This window comes from Labrus bergylta, chromosome 7 (genome assembly GCF_963930695.1).
Source record: "Labrus bergylta chromosome 7, fLabBer1.1, whole genome shotgun sequence".
Taxonomy (NCBI): domain Eukaryota; kingdom Metazoa; phylum Chordata; class Actinopteri; order Labriformes; family Labridae; genus Labrus; species Labrus bergylta.
This window is the reverse complement of record NC_089201.1, coordinates 32,499,287-32,526,004: the sequence shown is the minus strand read 5'-3', so window position 1 is coordinate 32,526,004 and position 26,718 is coordinate 32,499,287. Positions and strand designations below refer to the sequence as shown.

Genomic DNA, 26,718 nt, shown 5'->3' with positions numbered 1-26,718 from the left:
AGAGGGAGAGAGAGACAGAGAGAGAGATAGAGGGAGAGAGAGAGAGAGATAGAGGGAGAGAGAGACAGAGAGAGAGATAGAGGGAGAGAGAGATAGAGGGAGAGAGAGATAGAGGGAGAGAGATAGCCTTGATTCCAGCAGAACCTTCTTCATCCTGAACAGGAAGATTCAAAAAGAAGATCAGGGAGACCCACAAACACAAACACTGTGAAGTTAAACCAAAGGATTGAAAAAAAACTTTTAGAGATTTTAAAAAATCAGAGAAAATAAGAAAAGCAGCAAAAAGTGTTTCCTGGTTAGTGAAAAAGGCAGCTCGTATTTTGTCAGCACGTGATGAGGTAAGCAGGGCTTATAGTGATCTCTGGCATTTTCCCACAGTAGCATTAAACACCTCCCCTCTCTGTGGCAGAATACTGTCAAATTTAAACAGGTCCACAAAACACTACTTAAAGTTATGGGCTGCCTTCATTGCAGGTTGTGAAAGCACAGGCCTTGTGGGTTGGGTTTTTCAGACTGCAGGAGCGGCTTTGTCAAGAGATGACAGCGGGGGAAAAGAGGAGACAAAACTTAATTTCATTTCACTTCACTGCAAAGAAACAGTAATCCTCCAGAAACCAGAGACACGGGCAGCTCCTCTCTGCTCGTTCACGTCTTTAATCCAGAGCTTTACACACAAAGAAAAAGACTAATCCAACATCTGAAAGCTGTTGTTTGTTAACTGTCTGTTGTGTCATCAAGTATTGTCATTATGTTAACATTAAGTAGATTTAAAATGGTTCCAAGTGACCGTAAAATAGGGGAAATTAAAACAGTAATGATAGGCTTTTAGTCACACTTCACAGATAAAAAGATGTGATTGAAGTTCAGCTATTTAAACTGGGATTTAGGAGTGCCTTTGAAATGACTGAACAGTTGCAATACTCTGTCCGGCCACTAGGGACTGAGTTGAGCTGTGATGTACTTAACAGTAGAGGGGTAGAGCAAAGTTTGGCACCGAGCTTCTCCTTCATTTTGCTCCTTGTTTTGTGTTTTGGATGAACTTTTGTGCCTCCTGGATTCAATCCTCAGGTTACTGTATTATATTTTATTTTTAGGTTGGTTCTTTTTTTTTCCAAGAGAAATTCCTCCCACAGTTATTTCATCAAGTGGAAAACACACAGTGTCAAACAGCTTAACACAAGCTAAATGTGTAGTGACAATAGCTTGTGCTGTCTTAACACTAACTACAGATTTCAATAGAAGGTTTACAGGATTAAATAACGGCCAAAGAACCTTGAAATGTCTGCTTGATTATGAATTAAAGCGCCAATATGACACTCTTGTTAAAAGTACAACACTTGAATGCCAAGTTAAGACTAATGAATATCTAAACACAACTTGCTAAAAAAACACATTTTTTTATGCAGAGGATAAAAGTCTCACAGAAACTTCAAATTACAGAAAAGCTGAAACAGGCTGCGTCTGTGATTGGATTTCAAAAAGCCACAGGAAAAGGTCTGACTGTCAGGCCGCACACACACATTTGGCAAAACAACTAATGCAGGCTGGGCCAAAGGACAGAACTGTATTGTTGTGCAGAACGTCTGAGCGCCAATTACTCAAAGAATAGTCACATGTGCAAGTCAACAAGAACATACATGATCTCAATGTATGTACAGGATTCAATCAGGGATTGTTTTGGAATTGAAATTTCCCTCTTAACGACCTGAATTGAAAACAGAGTGGAGGCAGAAGGAGAGAGAGGGACGCTCTGTGTTGTTAACACAGAAAACCTTTGTGAGATGTATCAAAGTGAGAGAGGCCCGAGATCAACTCTTCAACATCTCCAGGATGAATATGGACATTGTTTGAATGCGGCCCAGGGGCCTGTGCATATCAGGACACCAATGGCTTGTACTATAGCAGTCTAAACAAGTAGTTATAGTTCATGCTAGGGCAACAATAAGAGTTTTAAACTTTAGCCCCAAACACATGCTCATTCTGCCAAATGTCTCTGAATGCTGACTCGCTCCCTGTGGAGGAAGAAATCGTATGAAACACCGATTGTAAACATATAAAGTGTTTTAATGACATTAGAGTGCTCTAACCTTCCCCTCGGGATGTAACACCTGGGCCAAGAACTAATTAAACTGAGACTTATTGGAGGCAATGTGCAGGAAGACATTCAGTGACACACTACATTTATTATTCAATATAAACCCATAAAGCTGAATATAGCAACAGAGGATGGGATGCTGATATTCATTTCCCCCAAAGCTTTACTGAAGCATGTCTCTATTTTTTTTTTTTACTTTAAAAGACAGATGATTGAATGAAGCGATAGTTAGATGACAGCAGAATCAAAATGTTAAAGCCTGGCTGTTTGCCACACTAGCATGTGAACATTGAAGAACACGTACAGTCATGACTTTGTGGTTACAATGCTGCTGCTTGAAAAAGATTGTGATCATATATAGCTGCTAAAGAGCACATCAAGCCTCAGGTCTGTCTTTTATAAATTCATGTAGCTTCATGATAACCTCTGTTTCCTTCCAAATTCTTAAAGGGACACTTCACCCATTAGCATTAATCTTTGGATCATTAGAAACCTGGTAGTATTTTTGAATGGTCGTGCATCCCGCCCTCATTTTCCCCTGAGATGTGAAATCTTTGTATTTCTGAGTCTGTAAAGGAGCTTCCAGTGACGCTAAAATCGTCAATTTGCGTCACTGGAAGCTGTTGTGGTTAGCGGGGTGAAACTACAACGCTAGTTCCTCATATTTTCAACCACTGAAGCTACAGACCAATCACAGATCAGTGGGTGGGAACTCATTCCCAGAATCAAAACTTAACGTTAATAAAGTATTTCTGATTCTGATTCTGAAATAGAGGACCTTAGTGGGAGTAGCCTACAGTGCTGTGCATTCTGGGATTTGGTGTCTTTCATCCACGAGTCAAAAAGACACTTTCTGCCTTTTCACGGCCAAGAAGGCACCAACTTCAAAATGTATTTCACATTTCTACATATAAGACCCAAAGTCAACACAGATTCATGTTTGAACGGGTGAAGGATCCCTTTAAATAATGATATGCTGTAAAAATGAGGGTTCATGGTGGTAGGGTCATTCAGGGCACTCTTCCTCCTGCACCTCTCAAATAAGAAAAGTGGGGTAAAAAAGAAATATACTGAAGCTCTACGACACAGGAGCACAGAGAGTAGAGTACAGAGAGAGAGCAATATTTTAGACAAACAAGGACCAGTTGTGTGAATGAATGTGTGTTTGTGCACTCAGACGAGAAGGTGGTGCCCCTCAAGAAATGAGACAGTGGGTTTCAGGTCAGACACTGGTGATGGTGGCTAACCCAAAAGGTCTATCACATCCATCCCCCTGTCTGTGCAAGCTTCTGGACTCTGGTGCTGCCGGGCCGAGTGTCCAGTCTGAGCACTGGGAATTTCACACCTACAATGGCCACGACCAGTAGAGCGCAGCCCATCACACCCTGGTGCGCCATTTCTGACCCAGAGAGCCCGGCTACCAGGAACACATTCACTCCCCCCCAGGGCAAACACAGGGCACCCCCAGCCAGTGTAGACTTAGCAGCAGGGCGTTGTGTACTCGCCCCGCCATGTGGACCAGGAGTGATGATGTTCCCAGAGGAGACAGGGCATGGTGTGGGGGGGGGGGGGGGGAAGAGGTGAGGTTTGGACCCGGGGTGGGGGGGGGTTAGAGGTGAAAGAGGAAGAGTTGAAAAAAGGGGCTCAGCATTAGCTCTTTGTCTTCTCAGGTGAGAATGAGAAGGCTAGAAAGGTAGTTTACCTCTGCTTATTCTGTGCTGATTATAAACATATTGATTCAATATGATAAAACACTACAAAGAAAATACTGGTCACTACCGAAACACTGGTTGTTTTAAAAAAAATATGTATATATATTGAGTTATCAACTAAAATGTTATAATACTGATTGGTTAACTGTCTGTTCCGTCTCATAAATCATTAACTCTGAAATCAATCAGAAAGATTGCGCATAGATTTTGAAGAATTATAAAAATTGAAATTTGTTTAAAAAATCATTTTTATTGATTTTATTGTGAAAGCCTTCAATAGAAATGTGTAAAAATAATCTTTACATAAGGGAAGTAAACATAATACTAACAGGTTATCATAATATTGTTTTTATCATAGTTTAATACTATGTTTCAGTCGTGACACATTTGGCGAGAGGAGAAACATTCCAAAACAGTCTAAAAATACAATATCAAATTTGACGATTCTTTTACTAGATATGTGTACTTCAGATATGGTACAATATATATAGGGGAAAACATTTTGGGAATAAAACTTAAAAAATGTCAAAATATTTCCAACCTGACTTTAAACCAATTGGGTAGAATGGCCCTTATAAGTTTTGATGTTTACAATATTTGCATCAGGCAACAAAGGTAAGATGAAGATAAGACAAATATTTGAATTAAGAAAACAAAAGTATGGCCGAGGTATGATTAGGATTTGCGTTTACCTGCAAGGTCCACATAGTCCCTCAGTTCCCTCAGTGTCACAATTTCACTCTGAGGAGTCCATGTGATCTGCAGAGTCCCTGTGCACCTTTAAGAAAAAGCTAAAGAGCCAGCTCTTTCATGAATACCTACTAACTTAATGATGATGGTCTCCATATTATTGATGATGATGATGGTAATGACGATGGTTTTTGTTTGATAACGACGACTTGGTTTCTATACTGATATATCTATGCTGCTTTGTCTTTCTAGAGATAATGTGCAGTTTATTTGGTGCCTGTTTTGATGTGATGTTGTTAAAGATACCATTGGGTATCTGTATCTTGTGTTTTATTTTGAAATTGACCGATTGCTCTGTGATTTTCCTTATCTGACTTCAGCTTGCAGTGGGCTCTGTCAAAAAAAAAGACTTGGTGTGTATTTGAAACGGAGACAGACCGTGGTAATGTGTAGGGATGCATCAACTCAACTTTCTCTTTCATGGCTTGATGCCTAATATTTGAGCTCGGGTTGTTCAGCGAGCTCCATTACAATGCTCCTCTTGTGTCTCACTGTTTGGTTTGGCAGTGGATTGAGACTGAATTAGTGTCTGACTAACGCCGAATTATATAATGGTATGTGTCATAACCTCACTAATACCCAGTCTGCTTCAAAAAGGCCAGTGCATGCCCAGAGAGGTGTATCTCTAGGTATGTTAGGGATAATGTTGGCTAAAAAACTGCAAACATTGAGTCCAAGAAGGGCCGTTCATAAGGGGGGGGGGGGTTGAGTGGGAAAGCTTTTTGGGATGCTAAGGAATCTCCTGGAGGCCAGTTATAAGTTTATATGATGCAAAAAAATATATACCTGAACTCAAACTGCACTGACTGTCTCCAAGTCTGTGATTGGAGATGAACTCTAGTCCCTCTAGTGCATGAGAGTTAGACATATCTCATTTCATTTCATTTATTTTTTATTTCGAACATGTTTTAAAAATAAAACAAAAATGGTCCTTACTGCTGTTTTTTTTTAACATAAATATTCCTCTGAGATTGTGTTTACTGTCCCTCTGCTGAAAAGACTTTTGGATACTGTTCGGCATCTGATCATTTTTAACTTTGTACATGATTTGAGTTGTTTTAAAGTCGACCAAGTCCTTCAGTTTCAGTGTTTTCAGTTTGATGAAGAGTGGGTTTGTTGGTTCTCTGTAGTTGGAGTTAGTTATAATTCTTATGGCTCTTTGCTGGAGAATGAAGACTGGTTCTGTATTTGTTTTGTATGTGTTCCCCCAAACTTCCACACATAACTGGTGCCCATCCAGTACCCCGATTGAGCTGTCTTCCTTGTCTTAAATTAGGCTCACTAAACGGATGTTATTACAAGGAATGCAGCTTTGTTCACAAAGAATGACATGATAAAATTTAAATTGTTTTATCTTTGCTTGCAAAAATGTTTTCCTACTAATTGTCTTGTACAAAGAACAATTATTATCACAATTAAAGCAGCTTTTCTGCAGAGTTGCACACAAACTTTGAACATGAACTATTGAAGAGTAACGTTAAAATCCTCTCCTTATAGATCCAGGACAAAGTGCAATGGGGATCGGGCTTTTTCTTCTATTGCAGGACCAAAACTGTGTTTTTAAAACTCGCCTTAAGACATATTTTTACTCAATTGTCTTTAATGTTCAGTAACCCATCAAGCACAAAAACCACTACACTGGAATTAACTGTCACTTGTTCTTGTCTGTTACTTTCTAATGCTTTGTTTCTGCAATGTTCAGCACTTTGGATCAACTATGTTTAAAGTGCTATATCAATAAAGTTGAGTTGAGTTGAAAGTTGAGTTATTTCTTCATTTTGTGAAATGTTTTCACATTAACTCAGCATAGAGGAGGGCTTCGTAAAGATATTTCTTCCTGGGACACTTTCAAAACTACCTATTTGCTAATCATGTTCACAAAGGGAAAACAGTATAATCACTACGCTGCGCCTCGGTAGGCCGGTGTCTCAGGCTGAACTGCAGCTAATTGAAGGGTTACTGCCTCAGAATGTCATTTATGTCTGGATCACTGTGATAAAGTGATAGAGTTAAACACTAAAACACATATCAATGTTTCCTCTTTGGGTACCATCTTTTCCGGTGCCTTTATTTTGTCTGATTAAAGCGTCTGGGTTGAAATAGTGCAAGGCTGGATATAGAGCTGCCGTTGAAGTGTAGCCGAGCCCACAGCAAACCAAACACAGAGCCCTCATCTGCACAAACAGGCCTTTCAAATCCCTTCTGTTCACTTTTGTCCCATCAATACTTCACTCTTTCACGAAGACCAAAGCCACCAACTCCAAACCTTTCCCCTCTGCCCCCGTCCAAACACACAGAGAGGTGAATGGTGTCTACTGTACTGTGCGCTCTACCCCGCACTGTGGGGTAACACGCAGCCTGACAGGCCTGTATTTATGGCTTTGCCTGAGTCGTGCTGGAATGAATCATGAAAAGGACCAAAAATCATCTGACTGGATGTTCATTTATATTGAGAGCTGGTCAGCTGTGTGGCTCTGTGTGTGTGTGGTCTGTGTGGAGAGAATGGGGGCTTATGTGATAGTGTGAGTGAATGTGTGGGAGTTAAGATAAACCCTCTAATGAGCTACACAGTGTCTGTGTATTATTCATCTGTCTGCGTCGCAGAGGGATAAGAAACACCAAAAAATATGAAGACACCTCATCATACAGCCATGTATGAGAAGGGGAACTAGCCACGCAGCATTTGCAAATTGGCATCTTACAAATGGCTTAATCACGTTTTGTTCCTTCACACAGTCACTGCACATCTGTTCTGCTAAAACAGAAAAAGTATAAACAGAAAAGGGATAGAAGCACTTTTCACTACTAACTGTTAATTTGAAAAATCATAACTTCCTTCTTCTCTTATGAAGTGTGTGTGTGTGTGTGTGTGTGTGTGTGTGTGTGTGTGTGTGTGTGTGTGTGTGTGTGTGTGTGTGTGTGTGACTGGTTTATTTGTATTTTACTGTTGCCATCATCTGCCCAGGGACAACAGATGTAAATTAGCTAGTTAGCTAAATCTGGTACAAAGAATCTCTTCTGAGACTAATGAGTGTTTTTTGTCCCTGATTCAAATAAATGATTAAACTAAACTAAAACTAAACTAATTAGTTAAGATTTTACAAGTTTCATCTTAACTGCAAGAGTAGCATTTGGCTCAGAATCTTTTTCATGTTAGTTCTGGATCCTCACGGGGCCAGAGGGGACCAGATGAATCATTAAAGTGTCCAATAACTATTTCAAAACTCTTCCATATTTCCGATCAACTTTGGAGGTGTTGTTTTAAACACGACCTTGAAAAATGTGAGCCTGTAGTTTAATCATAAGCACTTATAAGGCTTTATGCAATGTTGAGCTCTCGGAAGCCATATCTGAAGGAAAAGAAGGTCACAGACTTTAAAGTAAATCCTGGTGACTCATCTAATTTGAGAGCAGGAGTTAAATGTGTTTCAGTCAAACGTCACTTATAAATAGTTGCAATGACGCTGCTTGTATTCCCCTCATGTGTCAGTGGTTGGTTTACCTCAACGTAACGCTAAATGAGAGCAGAATTCCCAAGAGTTTCCCCATAAATGTCATATACTGACTGCTACATTTAAAAATACATAAAATAATACTTTCCTTAAAGAAATACACATTTGAACAAAATATGATTTAATGTAGACGTCCAGTAATTCAGACATCTCAATCATTTATTTTCAAGTGCTTCATAAATCAACTTTGAAAGATATTTTATAAACTCTTAATGTCAGTGAGTGTCTGCGTGCATCACCCAGTGGATCGGTCAAAGTGCACTGTCTCTGTGGCCGTGTGGTAACAATGGGAGCTGGGGTGAGCTAAGGCAGACCTCTCTGGTTCTTCTCCACATAAACCTTTAATATGAGGCCTCCTCAGCACCAGTCGGCCATCTAAAGGCACTGCACCCTGTAATTGACCTTAAAAATACTTTCCGTGGAGGTCGGCAGCTATGTCATTGGCCTATGGCCCAAGCGGCGGCCGCATCTCCTCAACCCAGAGGAGCCTGGGAAGGCCTCGCAGGGTATACTTAGTGGCCCTGTCCCTTTGAGCGGAGCAGGAGATGCAGATAATGCCAGTCTGTGTATAAAACCACTCCCCCGCCCACCAGTGGGCTTCTCACAGGCACGTCTCCCTCTCCCATAGGGATGTGCAACCTGAGGTCAGAGGTCAACTATATGCAAGGCAGGTGAAACATAAACACAGGAGTCACTGACCAGAATCCACCTCCACCTCCAAAAATATAAAACGTATGTAAAAATGTAAAACTGGACAAAAAAAACTGCTTTAAACAATGAAGACGTCACAGTGGATCAGTGTTTGCTGTATGATGCTGTATGATGCTGTATGATGTTGAAGAATTCAACAGGCAGCGGCTGAGATGGATAGAAAATGTACAAATGAGGCACTGGTGTGTAATTGTTAAAGCATTAACACTGGACAGAATGGTTGGAGGGAATAAAAAAAAAAAAAAAAGGAGATTAAATGTTTGATAGTTTGATGCCCTGTGTACGGTGGCCGGTAGGGGTCAAGTTTTTTTGCCTATTTGCAGCGCGTTTCAGCCTTTGCATTTGTTGTGGTAGTTTGCATTTGCTTTTGAATGTGCAGCATTTCTATATATGCTGCGCGTGTATGTCGTTTCATCAGTTGCTGAGCGTTTGACCCCTACCGGCCACCGTACTGTGCCCCCATTAAAGCCAAGATCAGCGCTCTTTGTAAACCACACACTTGAGTTTAGCTCAGGTTGTCCTGACAACAGGCCAGCTGATTTTGAGGGTGGTCAGTGTCGAGCCTGTGCAGGTAGATGTAAGTCTGAAACGGTGTTGTCTGATTTTAAATTTAAAGAACTTGTAATGAGGAGCAAGAGGAAAAAAAAAAGAAAGCGGGCTGAAATTTTATATTCCTATGTTTGTTTGTTTTTATTCATCGGTTGTGACCTGATTCTGACCGAAAATAACACTAACCACTCAGGTAGATACAAAGAAATCTTATTCTGTCTAAAAGCACATTTAAACTTTATCGATCATTATGACTACACAGATCTTATCGCACTTCAAACTGTTTACATGCTTCTGTTTCTCTAAGCTTTATTTGGTGTCTCAGGGGGTTATTGCTCAAGTCTGTCATGCCTCATAAAAGCTGCTGTTAGCCAACACTGTATTTGAACCTGAGTATTTTTATCATGCTGTCCAGATCTTATCCAAAGCTTCCAGTAACAACAGATCAAAACACAGAAATTCTTTAGACATGTTGTACAACACATTAAAGATTACAAGTGTGTGAGAAACCATCAACAGAAAACTGTGTTGCAGGTTATCCTGCAGAGCGTCTCAGCTGTCAAACATATTCAAACTGCTGTACTTACTGTCTACTTTAGGCTACGCATAATAATAATAATAATAATAATAATAATAATAATAATAATAACTTTATTTCTATAGCACCTAAACACAGGTTTACAAAGTGCTTTGACAAACAGCAAAAACAAGAACAAACTAAACCAAACACAGAAGAACATAAACAACAACAAGAACATAACAAATGCAAAATACTAAAAATAATTAAATACAATTCAACAGAAAAGAACCCAAAGTGCACGATACCCAACAGACATATATAACCCAACCATCACAAGAACCATCATAAGAACCATCACAAGAACCATCACAAGAACCATCATAAGAACCATCACAAGAACCATCACAAGAACCATCATAAGAACCATCATAAGAACCATCATAAGAACCCAGGCAACACAAGAACCATCACAAGAACCATCATAAGAACCATCATAAGAACCATCATAAGAACCCAGGCAACACAAGAACCATCATAAGAACCATCATAAGAACCATCATAAGAACCATCATAAGAACCATCATAACAACCCAGGCAACACAAGAACCATCACAAGAACCATCACAAGAACCATCATAAGAACCATCATAAGAACCCAGGCAACACAAGAACCATCATGAGAACCATTATAAGAACCATCATAAGAACCATCACAAGAACCATCATAAGAACCATCATAAGAACCCAGGCAACACAAGAACCATCAAAAGAACCATCATAAGAACCATCACAAGAACCATCATAAGAACCATCATAAGAACCATCATAAGAACTATCACAAGAACCATCACAAGAACCATCACAAGAACCATCATAAGAACCCAGGCATCATAAGAACCATCATAAGAACCCAGGCAACACAAGAACCATCATAAGAACCATCATAAGAACCATTATAAGAACCATCACAAGAACCATCATAAGAACCATCATAAGAACCATCATAAGAACCATCATAAGAACCATTAAAAGAACCATCATAAGAACCATCATAAGAACCATCACAAGAACCATCACAAGAACCATCATAAGAACCCAGGCAACACAAGAACCATCATAAGAACCATCATAAGAACCATCATAAGAACTATCATAAGAACCCAGGCAACACAAGAACCATCACAAGAACCATCATAAGAACCATCATAAGAACCATCATAAGAACCCAGGCAACACAAGAACCATCACAAGAACCATCATAAGAATCATCACAAGAACCATCACAAGAACCATCATAAGAACCCAGGCATCATAAGAACCATCATAAGAACCATCACAAGAACCATCACAAGAACCATCATAAGAACCATCATAAGAACCCAGGCAACACAAGAACCATCACAAGAACCATCATAAGAACCCAGGCAACACAAGAACCATCACAAGAACCATCATAAGAACCATCATAAGAACCATCATAAGAACCCAGGCAACACAAGAACCATCATAAGAACCATTATAAGAACCATCATAAGAACCATCACAAGAACCATCATAAGAACCATCATAAGAACCCAGGCAACACAAGAACCATCATAAGAACCATCATAAGAACCATCATAAGAACCATCATAAGAACCATCATAAGAACCCAGGCAACACAAGAACCATCACAAGAACCATCATAAGAACCATCATAAGAACCATCATAAGAACCATCATAACAACCCAGGCAACACAAGAACCATCACAAGAACCATCATAAGAACCATCATAAGAACCATCATAAGAACCATCATAAGAACCCAGGCAACACAAGAACCATCATAAGAACCATTATAAGAACCATCATAAGAACCATCACAAGAACCATCATAAGAACCATCATAAGAACCCAGGCAACACAAGAACCATCAAAAGAACCATCATAAGAACCATCACAAGAACCATCATAAGAACCATCATAAGAACCATCATAAGAACTATCACAAGAACCATCACAAGAACCATCACAAGAACCATCATAAGAACCCAGGCATCATAAGAACCATCATAAGAACCCAGGCAACACAAGAACCATCATAAGAACCATCATAAGAACCATTATAAGAACCATCACAAGAACCATCATAAGAACCATCATAAGAACCATCATAAGAACCATTATAAGAACCATCATAAGAACCATCATAAGAACCATCACAAGAACCATCACAAGAACCCAGGCAACACAAGAACCATCATAAGAACCATCATAAGAACCATCATAAGAACCATCATAAGAACCCAGGCAACACAAGAACCATCACAAGAACCATCATAAGAACCATCATAAGAACCATCATAAGAACCCAGGCAACACAAGAACCATCACAAGAACCATCATAAGAACCATCATAAGAACCATCATAAGAACCATCATAAGAACCCAGGCAACACAAGAACCATCACAAGAACCATCATAAGAATCATCACAAGAACCATCACAAGAACCATCATAAGAACCCAGGCATCATAAGAACCATCATAAGAACCATCATAAGAACCCAGGAAACACAAGAACCATCATAAGAACCATTATAAGAACCATCATAAGAACCATTATAAGAACCATCATAAGAACCATCACAAGAACCTTCATAAGAACCATCATAAGAACCATTATAAGAACCATCATAAGAACCATCACAAGAACCATCATAAGAACCATCGTAAGAACCATCATAAGAACCATCATAAGAACCATTATAAGAACCATCACAAGAACCATCACAAGAACCATCATAAGAACCATCATAAGAACCATCATTAGAACCCAGGCAACACAAGAACCATCATAAGAACCATCACAAGAACCATCATAAGAACCATCATAAGAACCATCACAAGAACCATCACAAGAACCATCATAAAAACCCAGGCATCATAAGAACCATCATAAGAACCATCACAAGAACAATCACAAGAACCATCATAAAAACCCAGGCATCATAAGAACCATCATAAGAACCATCACAAGAACAATCACAAGAACCATCACAAGAACCATCATAAGAACCCAGGCATCATAAGAACCATCATAAGAACAATCACAAGAACCATCATAAAAACCCAGGCATCATAAGAACCATCATAAGAACCATCACAAGAACAATCACAAGAACCATCACAAGAACCATCACAAGAACCCAGGCATCATAAGAACCATCACAAGAACCATCACAAGAACCATCACAAGAACCATCATAAGAACCATCACAAGAACCATCATAAGAACCATCACAAGAACCATCATAAGAACCATCATAAGAACCATCACAAGAACCATCATAAGAACCATCACAAGAACCATCATAAGAACCATCATAAGGACCATCACAAGAACCATCATAAGAACCCAGGCATCATAAGAACCATCATAAGAACCCAGGCAACACAAGAACCATCATAAGAACCATCATAAGAACCATCACAAGAACCATCATAAGAACCATCATAAGAACCATCACAAGAACCATCATAAGGACCATCATAAGGACCATCATAAGAACCATCACAAGAACCATCATAAGAACCATCATAAGAACCATCACAAGAACCATCACAAGAACCATCATAAGAACCCAGGCATCATAAGAACCATCATAAGAACCATCATAAGAACCATCACAAGAACCATCACAAGAACCATCATAAGAACCATCATAAGAACCATCACAAGAACCATCACAAGAAACATCATAAGAACCATCATAAGAACCATCATAAGAACCATCACAAGAACCATCATAAGGACCATCACAAGAACCATCATAAGATCCCAGGCATCATAAGAACCATCATAAGAACCATCATAAGAACCCAGGCAACACAAGAACCATCATAAGAACCATCATAAGAACCATCACAAGAACCATCATAAGAACCATCATAAGAACCATCACAAGAACCATCATAAGAACCATCACAAGAACCATCACAAGAAACATCATAAGAACCATCATAAGAACCATCATAAGAACCATCATTAGAACCCAGGCAACACAAGAACCCAACAACACGAGCTGAGACCAAGAGGAACCAAAGATTTAAAAAGATGTAAGAAACTAAAAGAGATAAAAGAAAATAAAAAGAGAACAGCAATAAGAAGGTAAGAGCAGGAAGAGAAATAGAAACAAGTGAATCAATTATCAAAAAACTATAATATTAATACAAATAAAAAGTAAATATAAATATGAAACATAAATAGACAAAGTAAGTAAGATAAGAAATGACCAAGTTAAAACACAAGAGGAGTTTAAATAAGATATAAGAGATAAGAACATAAATAAAAGGACAGTAAGAAGTAAAAGAAGATAAAAATAGTAAAAGCAGTAAGAAAAGACATTAAGAAGACGACATCACATAAAAGTAAGTCTGTAAAAGTATGTAGGTTGTAGCTCCAGCATGAAACCAAAACAACTGCATTGTTGTGTTAGCATGCTAATGCTAGCGATCTTTATTATGCTGGTATCTTCACACTGCATGTAAATTTACCTGAAATGAGCGTGATCTAGAAACACAGTTAAGCAGTGAGTACAGTATGTTATTCTTCTTTTCTCTAGTCCCTCAATTAAACAACTTTTATACACGAGGGGAGGAGTCAGCCGGCCGTCCTGGCGATGTAAACAAAGTGAAGATAGGACTCTGAAAACTCTGAAAACATCACAGACAGTGGGACTCGGGTGTTACACCCATTGTAGACAGTCATGACTCACAGAGTTATTTTCAGACTTGATTTATACATTTAAGTGTGAAAAATTACATAGAAAGACTTTCAGATAAGTTAACACAAATACACAATACTATTATTTCTAAAATATTTTGTTGGTCTCCGAGACCTACTTTTATGAATGAAGTAAATAAATGAATGAAGTACATGGTCACAGGTTGGTGTGAACACTGTTTGTCCTCAGCAGTTTGAGGCGTGGCTGAAGTGTTTGGCTGTAACATTCCTGCTGATGTCTGTCCAACTCTTGTCAAAGTCAAAGACATCTGTGTGCTAATTTATGATTTCTCTCTGGACAGATTGTTGGAGTTGGAGATAAATCACGTCTTTTTTTCTGTCTTGTAAAGTTTTTCAAGGTGAACTTGAGTTGATGGGCAGAACAAAAAACTCCTCCTCCTCCTCCTCCTTAGCTGACCAACCGACACATTGACACAAGCCTTTCTGCATCCACGGAGCACGGCGTTCATACACACCTGATGTCAGTGAAGTGATGCAATAAGGACTTTAATCTGATGTACACTTTCACATTTACACACCATCAAAGTAACAAGGCACTGCTTGACTCAGACCCACTGGCCATTGATGTTACGTCATATATCTTGTCGGCATGAGGCTCCTGTCTGACTTTCAAACACAGTGACATTTTTATATGTCAGCTGTGTTCAGTTCTTCTGGGTGAGAGAGAGAGAGAGAGAGAGAGAGAGAGAGAGAGAGCAGATGGGCCAGTGTTTACCCGGAGCGTGTGCAATCACACCTTTAAATTCCTGGGATTAGCAGTGAGAGATGCTGCAGCCACTTGTGCCTGCCTCTGCTCCTAAACAGCACAAACCACAAGCCTGGCGAGCTTTAGTCACACCATGAGCCAGCTACACTCATCTAACTTTAGATTTCATGGCCTCCAGCAATGAGCGCTCAGATCTCACAGAACAACCGAGGCACAAGCACAACAGTGTCCTCAAATCATCCAGAGAAATGTTCACATACTGTCATTAAAAAGAGAAGGAAATCTGCAATATTTTATAATAACAGATCAGCTCTTATTATCTTCACATCTCTGTTTAGACAATCTTCTGCTCTCTTAAATACACACACACGCACACAAACGGAGCAGGAAACAGCAAAGACAGAAAAAAAGGGTTTCAAAATCTCTGGATTCCCTCCTTCAGATGCTGCCCCTGAGTATAAAACCTGAGCCCAACAATAACAAAGGAACACTTTTTGATCCGCTGTATAAAAAGGGGCAGCTCCAGAGCTCGGACAGACTGGGGGGTTCATATGCCTGCCGTGGTCGTGGTGACAGATCTGCCGACCGCTCCTTGCCCATCTGGGCCGCCGGTGGCTCTCCGCCTGCACTCCGAGGACAGCGAGTTCAGACCAGTAATTTAGTTCAGATGAGGTGAGGCAGTATTTCCAGATTAATACGAGCCATATTCCTTCAGAACTGTCCTTTCTTTCTTCTCCTCCTTCCTGCATTTTTTTCAACATCTTATATGTCCAAAAAAAAGTCTGGCCGAGGATGAAAGGAAGGAGTGCATCAGTAAAAGACATACAGAGAAGGAGGATGAGCAGGTTTTTGTGCAGCGTGAGGCAGACACACAGAATAAACAGAAGCACTTTGACATTATGAAACACACCTAATGGTGTCATTTCATTAATCAGCTTAGTGGTTACAAGTTTACGCTTGTTCTCCTTTCTTGGTTAGTTTCATTATTTAAACGAAGACAGATTTCCACACTCTTACTCATCCCATTCATCATCTTTATGTCAAATAAGGTAAATAAACCCTTCAGGATTTCTTGGTTGCAGCCATGCACTTCAAAAAAAATAAATACCTGGAACAGATTTTAGCATTTGTGCAATATTACATGTTCAAAGATGCACTTAATCTTTCAACCATTTTTTCTGGGTCATGAAACGTGTCAGGGTTTCTCAAGAAGTTAATGCAAGCTGCACCATTTGATACTGAAATGAGGTTTTTTTGCTCCAGCTGTGATTAGTATGACTTGGAAGCACTTTTTGGTAGTTGGGATTCAGGAAGTCACAGCTGTCCCCGTCCTGCAGCTGCTGCATAAACATGTGACCGGCTGCATAATCAGCCCCCAAACTGATGCTAAGCAGGGTCATAAATCTCTTACAGCTAGAAGAGAGAAGCTGCACTTCTGATACATGCTCTGATAACGTTCAACCAGATTTGAGTTAGCATGAAGAAACTAATACTGCAGAGTAATTGGCGACGGAGCAGCTGCCTGGGTTTGTTGTTGGATCGGAGCCAGCTGGACCAATAGGAACCCTGCATGCCGGGGCTTTCGTCAGCTGGCTATTTTGCTAATGTATTTGGAAAAGTGGAGATTAATCAGCTGTCTTCCAAAAAGTTCCTGGAACAATAGCTGTGATCCATAGTTCCTGTGGAGAGTTCCCCATAGTCTTCACATTTTATTCAGAAGGACGTTCCGTCATTTTCTTCACATACAGAGGATAAGCCAAGCAGCCACTTTGGCTGTGCTCCTCGTAAACCTCATAGCAAAAGCACGCTGATGAAGGACTGATGATGGATGTACAGCAATGGCAGTCTGCAGGCCTGTGATTATTTTATGGTTTCCTTAAGTAACCAAGTGTCCCTGTATTACTGCCTTGGAAGCATGACCTCTGGTTGAGTGACGACCTCGAACCGATTCTGCTGATGATGACTGCTGCTCCACTAATGAACCAAGTGTTTAACTTCTGCTTCTACCACCGGGTTTTTGATGTGTTTTTTTTTTCTGGATTTGCTCTTCCTCATCCAATCTGCCGCTCTGCATGACTGTGATTTCATGAGCTGGGCCTTCTCATTGGCCGGGCTCCATTCACCCGCAAGCGCTAGAACGGCACAATTGAACAGCGGAAAGGAAACATGAAATTAGTGGTGACTCATCTCAGGCCGCTATGTTATTATATCTTTTCTTCACAGACAATAATTTCAATCACTCTAAAGTTCCATGAAATCAGACAAAAAAAAAGCCAAAAATATGTGTGTGTATGCAAAAGATGGAAAAGTTTATGATTTTTATGATCATTTGTCTTTAACAACCTAGAGCTAAGAGACTCTAGGTTACAAAAGATTCAATGTATTTCATGCCTCTTTAAAATTGCAACCGAAAGTTTGAAACCTTTAAAGAGAACCCATTTTTTAAATTTGAGGTGTCAAGGGTTCAAGACAAGGAAGAGTTTATTGTCTTTTTTTTCTTTTTTTAAGATTAATTTTTTGGGTTTTTTGTGCTTTTAATGGAGAGAGAGGACAGTGGATAGAGTCAGAAACCAGAGAGAGAGAGAGGACAGTGGATAGAGTCAGAAACCAGAGAGAGAGAGAGGACAGTGGATAGAGTCAGAAACCAGAGAGAGAGAGAGGACAGTGGATAGAGTCAGAAACCAGAGAGAGAGAGGACAGTGGATAGAGTCTGAAACCAGAGAGAGAGAGGACAGTGGATAGAGTCAGAAACCAGAGAGAGAGAGGACAGTGGATAGAGTCAGAAACCAGAGAGAGAGAGAGGACAGTGGATAGAGTCTGAAACCAGAGAGAGAGAGAGGACAGTGGATAGAGTCTGAAACCAGAGAGAGAGAGGACAGTGGATAGAGTCTGAAACCAGAGAGAGAGAGAGGACAGTGGATAGAGTCTGAAACCAGAGAGAGAGGGGAATGACATGCAGGAAAGGAGCCACAGGTGGGATTTGAACCCAGGCCGCCCGCTTGGAGGAGCAATGCTTCCATACATGGGGTGCGCGCACACAAACCACTGCGCCACCAGCGGCACCCAGGAAGAGTTTATTGTCAATGTGAAAAATATTGTGGAAATGACTTTCTTTACAAGAGCAGAAGGCGAACAGTATTTGTTTGAATGTTGAACCTTTAGAACAGGTAAAGCTAAAAGTTCAGGTGGCTACAAGTTGAACGAGTTCTGATGAGGGTCACCATGACAATGTTTTTAGTAAAATAAGTTTATAATATCCATACAGCAAATCTCCACAGGCTGTTGACTGAAGTCATTTCATTGAGATGTGACATCACAGCGTTGCAAACAAAGCCGGTTTGAGAAATGGACTTTGCAGGTCTCCATCTGTCCTGCACAGGAACTCATCCACACATTCCCCTGCTTGAGCTTGACTTTAACCCCGCTGACCTGTGACTGTGTGACTGTGTGCATTTGTGTGCACACACACACACACACACACACACACACACACACACACACACACACACACACACACACTGTTCTGAGTGTCGTGCAGGGCCAAGAGACCACACCAGGAGAACAGAAGAACTCTGCCTTTATAAACACATTTTAAAATCAACCACTGCCTTCAGCTGCACTGTTTTTTTTTTTCCCAACAGTTTTCTAGCCAATAGCGAGAAGCAATAATTCACAAATCGACTGTGACAGTAGCAGCAATTTAAAAAGATTGTGTAACTGTTCTACAAAAGACTTCATTCTCACATGCTGCTAAGTTGGTATAATCACATTAACAGCAACCCATCAACATCATCATCCCACAGTGGAATGGGTTTTCCAAACACCTTGTCACACTTCTCCTGGTGCGTTAAAATGCATTTCATCACCGGCCCTTTAGCTGCAGTATGTATGTGCTGCATGTAAAACTCAGATCTGTACGTTTGCATGGGCTTCACATTTCTGTGAGGTAGCTAGCCAGTGCACGTTTAGCCTGACGGAATGCAGCTTGCATTGCTGAGCTCGGCTTAGATTTATGTGACTGCTGTGGGGTGTGCATGTGGCTAACAGATGGTGGCACATCTTTCTCTCCCTCTGCACATCGCTGCTTACTCAATCTCCTCAACGCGCTCTCTGATCTGCTGATCCTTCCCTCCTTTCTGCCACCATGTGCTCTCTGTCCCTTCACTGCTCCGGACTTGAACTCAGCACTGGAGTTGGGTTATCAACACCGTTATCCCCGTGATACGCCCACTCTCACCACCCCACCCACTCTATCCATTCAGCACCACTTAAACGGACACTCAACACAATCTTAACTCCAACAACACAGTGACACTGCCTTCAGGGGGCTTTGAGGGCCTCTATCGCCGCACACTAATTTAACACACAAACAGGTACACTCTTGCGCAGAGGGCTCTTGACCTTGACCTTGAGCCCAGTCATTGTCTGTCCTTTAAAAGTAAAAAAATAAATTCAGTGATCTAGTAGATCTAAAAACTGCTCAGATAATGTACAAGGCATACAATCATTTTGCTTCCCAACAGTATTCAGAGGTTTATTTTGAAACTAGAGAGAGCCGGTATGAACTAAGGGGAACAGGTGTGTATGGACAAACATAAAGAACAGGTGTATTTCAGTAAAAGGAGTTAACTTGTGGAATACTGAGAACAAACTTATACTACAAATATAAAAGGTTGGTTTGATTATTTTTTGTGAGTGTGACTTCTGTTTTGTTTTTTGTTTGTTTCATTTGTTTTGTTTTGAAATAAATTCTTGAAACAAAAAGTTTGTTTTTTTAACCAAACTAGTCGTGTCTTAAATAATGAGATTTGTAGCGAGGGTAGGTGTAAGAAGATAAAGCTTCAGCCTACACCTTTTCTGTCAAAATGTTTTTGTATTTTTCTTGTGACTGAAATAAATGATTACTCCTACTCCAACATTTATCTCCTGTAGGCTTGGAATAAAATGTCAAAATGTTCAAAGAGCGTCTAAAACATGATAATCCACTCCTTAGCTATATGTTTCAAATGATAATTGTTTTAATGATATTGAGTGTGATTGACGTACTTTGTGTTGCACTCAGAAGCTCTGCCTGAAGCTCTGGGAGATATTGGCTCCCATTAGGATGCCTGTCAGCTGCAGTCACAATGGCAGTAATCTTGATGCCACTGGAAGCAATTGCGGTGTCATTTCTTAATCTGCAGCATCATCGGTGCGGCTACCGCTGACTGTGTTTGACTTATGGGACTTATGATGCCCGAGCAGTGCCTGTGATGACACTCTGCATCAGTTTCACCCTTTTATCAAAGATCCTCACACAAGCAAGACAGTGCTAAAGAAATGAAAGTGAGCCTGCTGCCTGCTGCCTCTGATTTAGCTTTTTACATCAGATGCCAAAGAACAAAAAAAAAATCTGGCACTCGCTTCTGATACAGTAGAGGAGATATGAAAACGCTCCAATAAAAGCCCAAGCGTGACTTAAGAGCTGAACCTGCTTTAAAGTTTACTTTTCAAACAAAATCCAAACAATTAGAATTTAATTTTAATGTTTTTTTAAAAAGTCTGATGAAATTCAAGAATATGAGCTTACGTGTACATCTCTATTCAGAGGCCAAAAAGGTAGCAGTGAGACAGCCTGTGCATAATTCACTGTAAGTCTAAAGGGAGCCATTCAGTGTAAAGAAATGAAATTATATATCAGGTAAAATGGGCATGTGGGACACAAAGCCATTAACGCCGCCGTAAAGTGCAGACCTGTGGGAGCTGACTGCAGAACGATCACGCTATCTTAGAAAACGCAGCCACTGCTGATTGTTTTCTTCCCACACACCTTGAGTTGGCATGGGTCTCCCACTCAGACAGAGCTTTATATTTATGTTCAGACACAGATAAACACACACATGCAAATCAGACAGATGCCAAATGTTCCACTTAGCTAATCTAATCCCACTGTCAGAGTCTGGGAATGTACAGCTGTGTGGTTTGGTGACACACTGGGCACCCTGCCATGGAGAGTCACCTCGAGGTGTGTGTGGGTGTGTGTGACGTTTGGAGTTCACCTGGTACATGAGACCACAGAGCTGCGACCACATGGAGTTAAAGACTTTTACTATTGTGACAAACACACACAGACACACACACACACACACACACACAGACACACACACACACACACACACACACAGACACACACACACACACACACACACACACACACACACACACACACACACACACACACACACACAGACACACACACACACACACACACACACACACACACACACACAGACACACACACACACACACACACACACACACACACACACACACACACACACACACACACACATACACACACATAGACACACACACACACACACACACACAGACACACAGACACACACACACAGACACACACACACACACACACACACACACACACACAGACACACACACACACACACACACACACACACACACACACACACAGACACACACACACACACACACACACACACACAGACACACACACACACACACACACACACAGGTCTTTCTCTCCTCTTTATTTGTTATCGTATGTAAACAAGAGGACGTAAAGTCATGCTGCATTTCCCTCTAATCTTCAGCTAACTCGGGGAAAGATTAAAAACACTTTGACATTGGTCTGAAGATCAAAGTTGTTGTTTTATTCTTCTCATCATTCTTGCTTTCTTACTTTTTATTGTCATCATGTCTTAACATACAGTACACATATTTTATATTCAACATAAAGATGACAATATTTTACATTTTTATAAGTGGTATGGTGTCAAAAAGGTCGTGTCCCCCCCAGTGATGTGGAAATACTAAAAAATAACACTTACAATACAGAAACATGTTTTACAGTTTGTTTAAAGTAACTTGGATCTGTGTTACATAAATTCATTAATTTGTCTTCCCTTTCTCTACGATATTTAACATCTTTAGGACAAACAAACAAATGAATTATATAAAATGAAAGAATAAAATAAAATAAAAAATAAATTCTTGCTGAATTTTTGGGTGGTAAGCACACTCCCAATTCACTCAGTTTACACTCAGTTTGATATATTTGATGTTGGCTTATAGGACCTACTGAGATGTTACTCACATTTCCTACTCACGCAGATGCACACACACCTTTGGGCTTTTATTCTTTCTCAAGGACACACAAGTGGAGTCCAGGATTTGTACGTTACAACCTGCATCTCATTCAATAACATTGGCAGATGATAAAAGTGTGACACGATGTTCTGTTACACATAAATAACCTGTTAAGTAAGGGCACAAACTTCTTCCAGAAGTGGTAAAAAAAATGGTCTTTTAACCTCATCTGGAAATCAGTGAGATTTCCCCGTCTCATTTTGTTTGTAAGATGTCGGCCTGAGATCGTACACATATGCCTGTGTGTGCCTGTGCATATGTACACTCTGTGATTATGTGTCTGCACTCTGTGTGTGTCTTAAATCTAACGTTATCCCCTCTTGGCATCCATCCCCTCTGGGAGTTTTTTATGATCTCAGTGGGATTGCATCTAAATCAGGTGAAGGTGGTGGATAGAATGTGGAGCCCGGCCTGTGCATGACTGTTCTTCACACTGAACTGGGAGGCATTGTGTACTTTAAGCATCCAAGATAATAAACACAAACTGATACAGCTGAAACAGTGGAGAAGGAGTTTTCTTTGGTTTGTTAACTGAACTATGTGCTGTTTGTCAGGAGATGATTACATCCACTCCCACGCCCCTGGTGCTCCGTGAACTTCTCTGAGAAAGTGCTGAGAGGGGGTCACGGGGTCACGGGCTACAACTGATCGTGTGATGTTCAGGCTTGAAAGCTGAGGTGCTCGAATACTTTACACTGTATAGTGTATTACATCCTTTTATACACATTATATTGTGAATTCCCTACAAATGATAAAACTGTATCCAATGATTAAGAAAATGAAAAAATACATCTTATTCCAAATTTGACCATGGGAAAACATGAAAATGAAATTTATGCTTTGGACTTGCAAGGACCTAGGCAGAACACATAAAAGCAACCCTGACATTAGTAAGGCATTTTCCTTCAACGAGGATGACCTTTTTCATTACATGCTCAACTCTTATCCAACAGGTTTAAATCATCCCTCTGCTGTATTTAGAAGCCAGAACATAAAAGGACAGGAACTGGGAAGCCCTCCTACAGTATGAACAGTGATCTATACTCAATAGAGCGGCAACTCAAAACAGAGATTACAGCTGAAGACTTATTTAGAGTTGGAATGAACTTCCAAACTCCATGTGATCTGCAGAGTCCCTCTGCACCTTTAAGAAAAAGCTAAAGACCCAGCTCTTTCATGAATACCTACTAACTTAATGATGATGGTCTCCATATTATTGATGATGATGATGGTAATGACGATGGTTTTTGTTTGATAACGACGACTTATAAGATGGTTTCTATACTGATTAGAGCTCTCAAGAACTGCCCTCAATGTTGTGCTTTGCCTCTGGTCACTTCCTGTCAGCACCTGTGTGTCCAATCAGACTCAAAGCTGATCGTTTGCTCTTACTCACATTGTTCCCTTTTTTCCAGATCCTTGCTTGTGTTGTTCTTACTCTCTGATGTACGTCACTTTGGAGAAAAGAGTCTGATAAGTGAATTGGAGAATTATTTAAGGCTGAGTAACGGAGGGATAGAAACTTCTTAGAAGAGTAAATAATCTTGAATCATTTCTCTAGTTTGAGCAGAGGAAACACTTATCTGGGAGGAAATGCTTAGCCAGGCTCTATGTGAGAGTTGGAGGTGTTTAGTGCAGCACTGCATGTCTGCAGGCCCAGATGCCATTTGTTTCTTATTTCCTGTAATTTACTAGATTAGCACTTTATTTGTTTGACTGGGGCCTGATGCTCTGATGCCCATCAGTGAGGGGAAACAGGGACAAACACGTAACGTCTGAGGGTCTTCCAACATCTCATTTTGTTGCATACAGCACCACAGAGCGCACACACACACACACACACACACACACACACACACACACACATACACACACACACACACAAAACCCTGCTGTGCTTTGCACCAAACAAGCCAAATTACCTTTAGCTGTTTATCCTGCAAAACTGTGACTGCACTGCACAGTCTGCTTGTTGTTGTGGGTAAATGTTTCCGTAAAGGGAGTCGCATGGTGCAGTCTGACCTATTAGCAGGGAGATCTTTAGGCGGCTAATATTTCATTTTTATTCATTACAGTGTGTTAAATTATTTACATTGTAAATGGCCTGTGCCAACATGTATAATAGTATGATTCACATATTATAATAGCTGGTAATTAGAAACTGGTACTAGCTAAAAATTAGACGTTTCTTTTTTTTTTTTTTTTGGGGGGGGGGGGGGGGGGGGCACGGCGTTTACCGATTCCTCGGGGGAGATATTTGCACAATTTTCATATTTGAGTGAAACCATGGGCATGGTCTAATTACTGCAGAATGAATCCTACAGGAATCTTTGATAAACACCCGAGATGTGTTTAGGAAATGTTTTTAAGGTTACCACATTTCTAGCAGAGGTTTTTATTCAGTGTTTGACAGTTTGAATCCCTGCAGGCATATCGAGATATCCTTGTGTTGCATGCACTGATAAACGCAGGCGAGCGAGCGAGTGAGAGCTTGTGCGTGTTGGCTTTGCCTACTTGTGGAATTGCACTTTGCACATACACCTGTACTTGCACACACACACACACACACACACACACACACACACACACACACACACACACACACATGCTAGAGGTATATCATATATGCCCTGAAATTGACTTGACTTTTAAATTAAAAACACATCACATTTTAATTGGCAGCTTGACAAGAGGTCGTCATAGTGACTGCTGAAATATAGATGAATATGTCAGCTGAGATTATACTGTAACATACAGGAAGTGAGAGCAAGAGGGAAAGGAAGGAGAGAGAAAAAAGGAGCACAAATAGGAAAGAGGGGTGTTTCAGAAAAGCTTCAGAGGCTGTAATTGACTAATGGAAACCATACATTCATAAGAGCAGACCCACTGAGCCAGGGAGCAGAGGGGGCAGGAGGTAGAGGTAATGTGAGGTAAGCGATGTACACCGTTGGTATGTTTTTCATTCCAGCAGTATTTACAGCACCACCAAAGAGCTTTTTTTGTATCATGGAAAATGCTGCCATCATACAGCAACATTGTCTCTCTCGTCTCCCTTTTCTGTCACGCCCCCTTTTCACGCCTTTCCCATTCCTTTCCTTAAAGGTGTGAGGTTTTATTCCCTATTGGCTAACCTTGACACTGCTTTATGTCACACATCCCCTTTCCAGTCTTTTGGGCTTCCTAAGGGGAACCTGCATCAGTGCATGTTTAGCTCCCAAACATCATCATACACCTGAATGCCTGACTTCACTGCCGCCTCCAATGTCATAAATCAATCAGTTCAATTATAAAGTTTGGAAGGGAATACCTGTTTTTATTTCCTTTGACAACGGGGCAAGGGATTCTTTTTATCGCTGACTGACTGACAAATCTGGCTTTCAATTTATTCAGTGATGTAAGTTGAAAAGTTAACTTTCTGAAACAATGACAGAAAACAGCTCAGCATACAGATGTTACAAGAAGGAGATAACAGCTGTTTCATTTGTTGTTATTAATCACTTTAAGCAGAGAATCATTCAGACGTCGTGCTCTCACATTGTTTGTCTCTTGCACTCAGACATGCTGATGGCACGCCTGGCAAAGTGCAACCATTACACTCGCAGGGGGAATGCCACACCTGGCAGCCATGAGGATGATTTTCCACCCTTTAAATGTGTGTGTGGTAGTTAGGCTGGCAGAGGAGGAGGCAGACTGGCATGACCGAGCAGGTTCCACTTGTAGGAACCGAGAGGATGAAGTGGGTGTGGGGAAGGAAAGGAAAGGAGGGAGGGGGGGACATTGAGGGAACAGGGGAGATTAGGTAGGTGCACTCTGGTTGGTTTTGGGGGTAGCTGAGTTTATCCACTGCGGAGGAATCTGAAACATTCCACTGTGACCTGAGCTGTCTGCTCTACCTGAGCCCCACCCTGAGGTCCCTCAGACACACCCTGGAAGCTCTCGGCTGGGAGCTGTCAGCGGTGGGCTGGAAGCAAAGAACGATAAGCACACTGCACTGGTGAATCACAGTGAAGGGGGGGGGGGGGGGGGGGGGGCTCTGAGGCGTGAACCCATTGAAAGAGCATGCACTAAGTGTAAACAAAATGACAGCATGTAGGTAGGTGTTGGCAGGACAAAACCATGCACCTCTCAGACAGTATGTATTAATGCCTATACATGCGTGCTCATTCTAAACACACACTCTCTCTGCAACAAACTGATGACATCTGTTCTC

The 26,718-nt window shown here is 40.8% G+C and overlaps 1 protein-coding gene across 2 annotated transcripts in view; it reads right to left on the bottom strand.

The window, feature by feature from the left end:
* Positions 1–26,718, bottom strand: part of LOC114921856 (zinc finger protein 469) — a 225,333-nt gene that overhangs the window by 47,195 nt on the left and 151,420 nt on the right. The window lies entirely within an intron of this gene.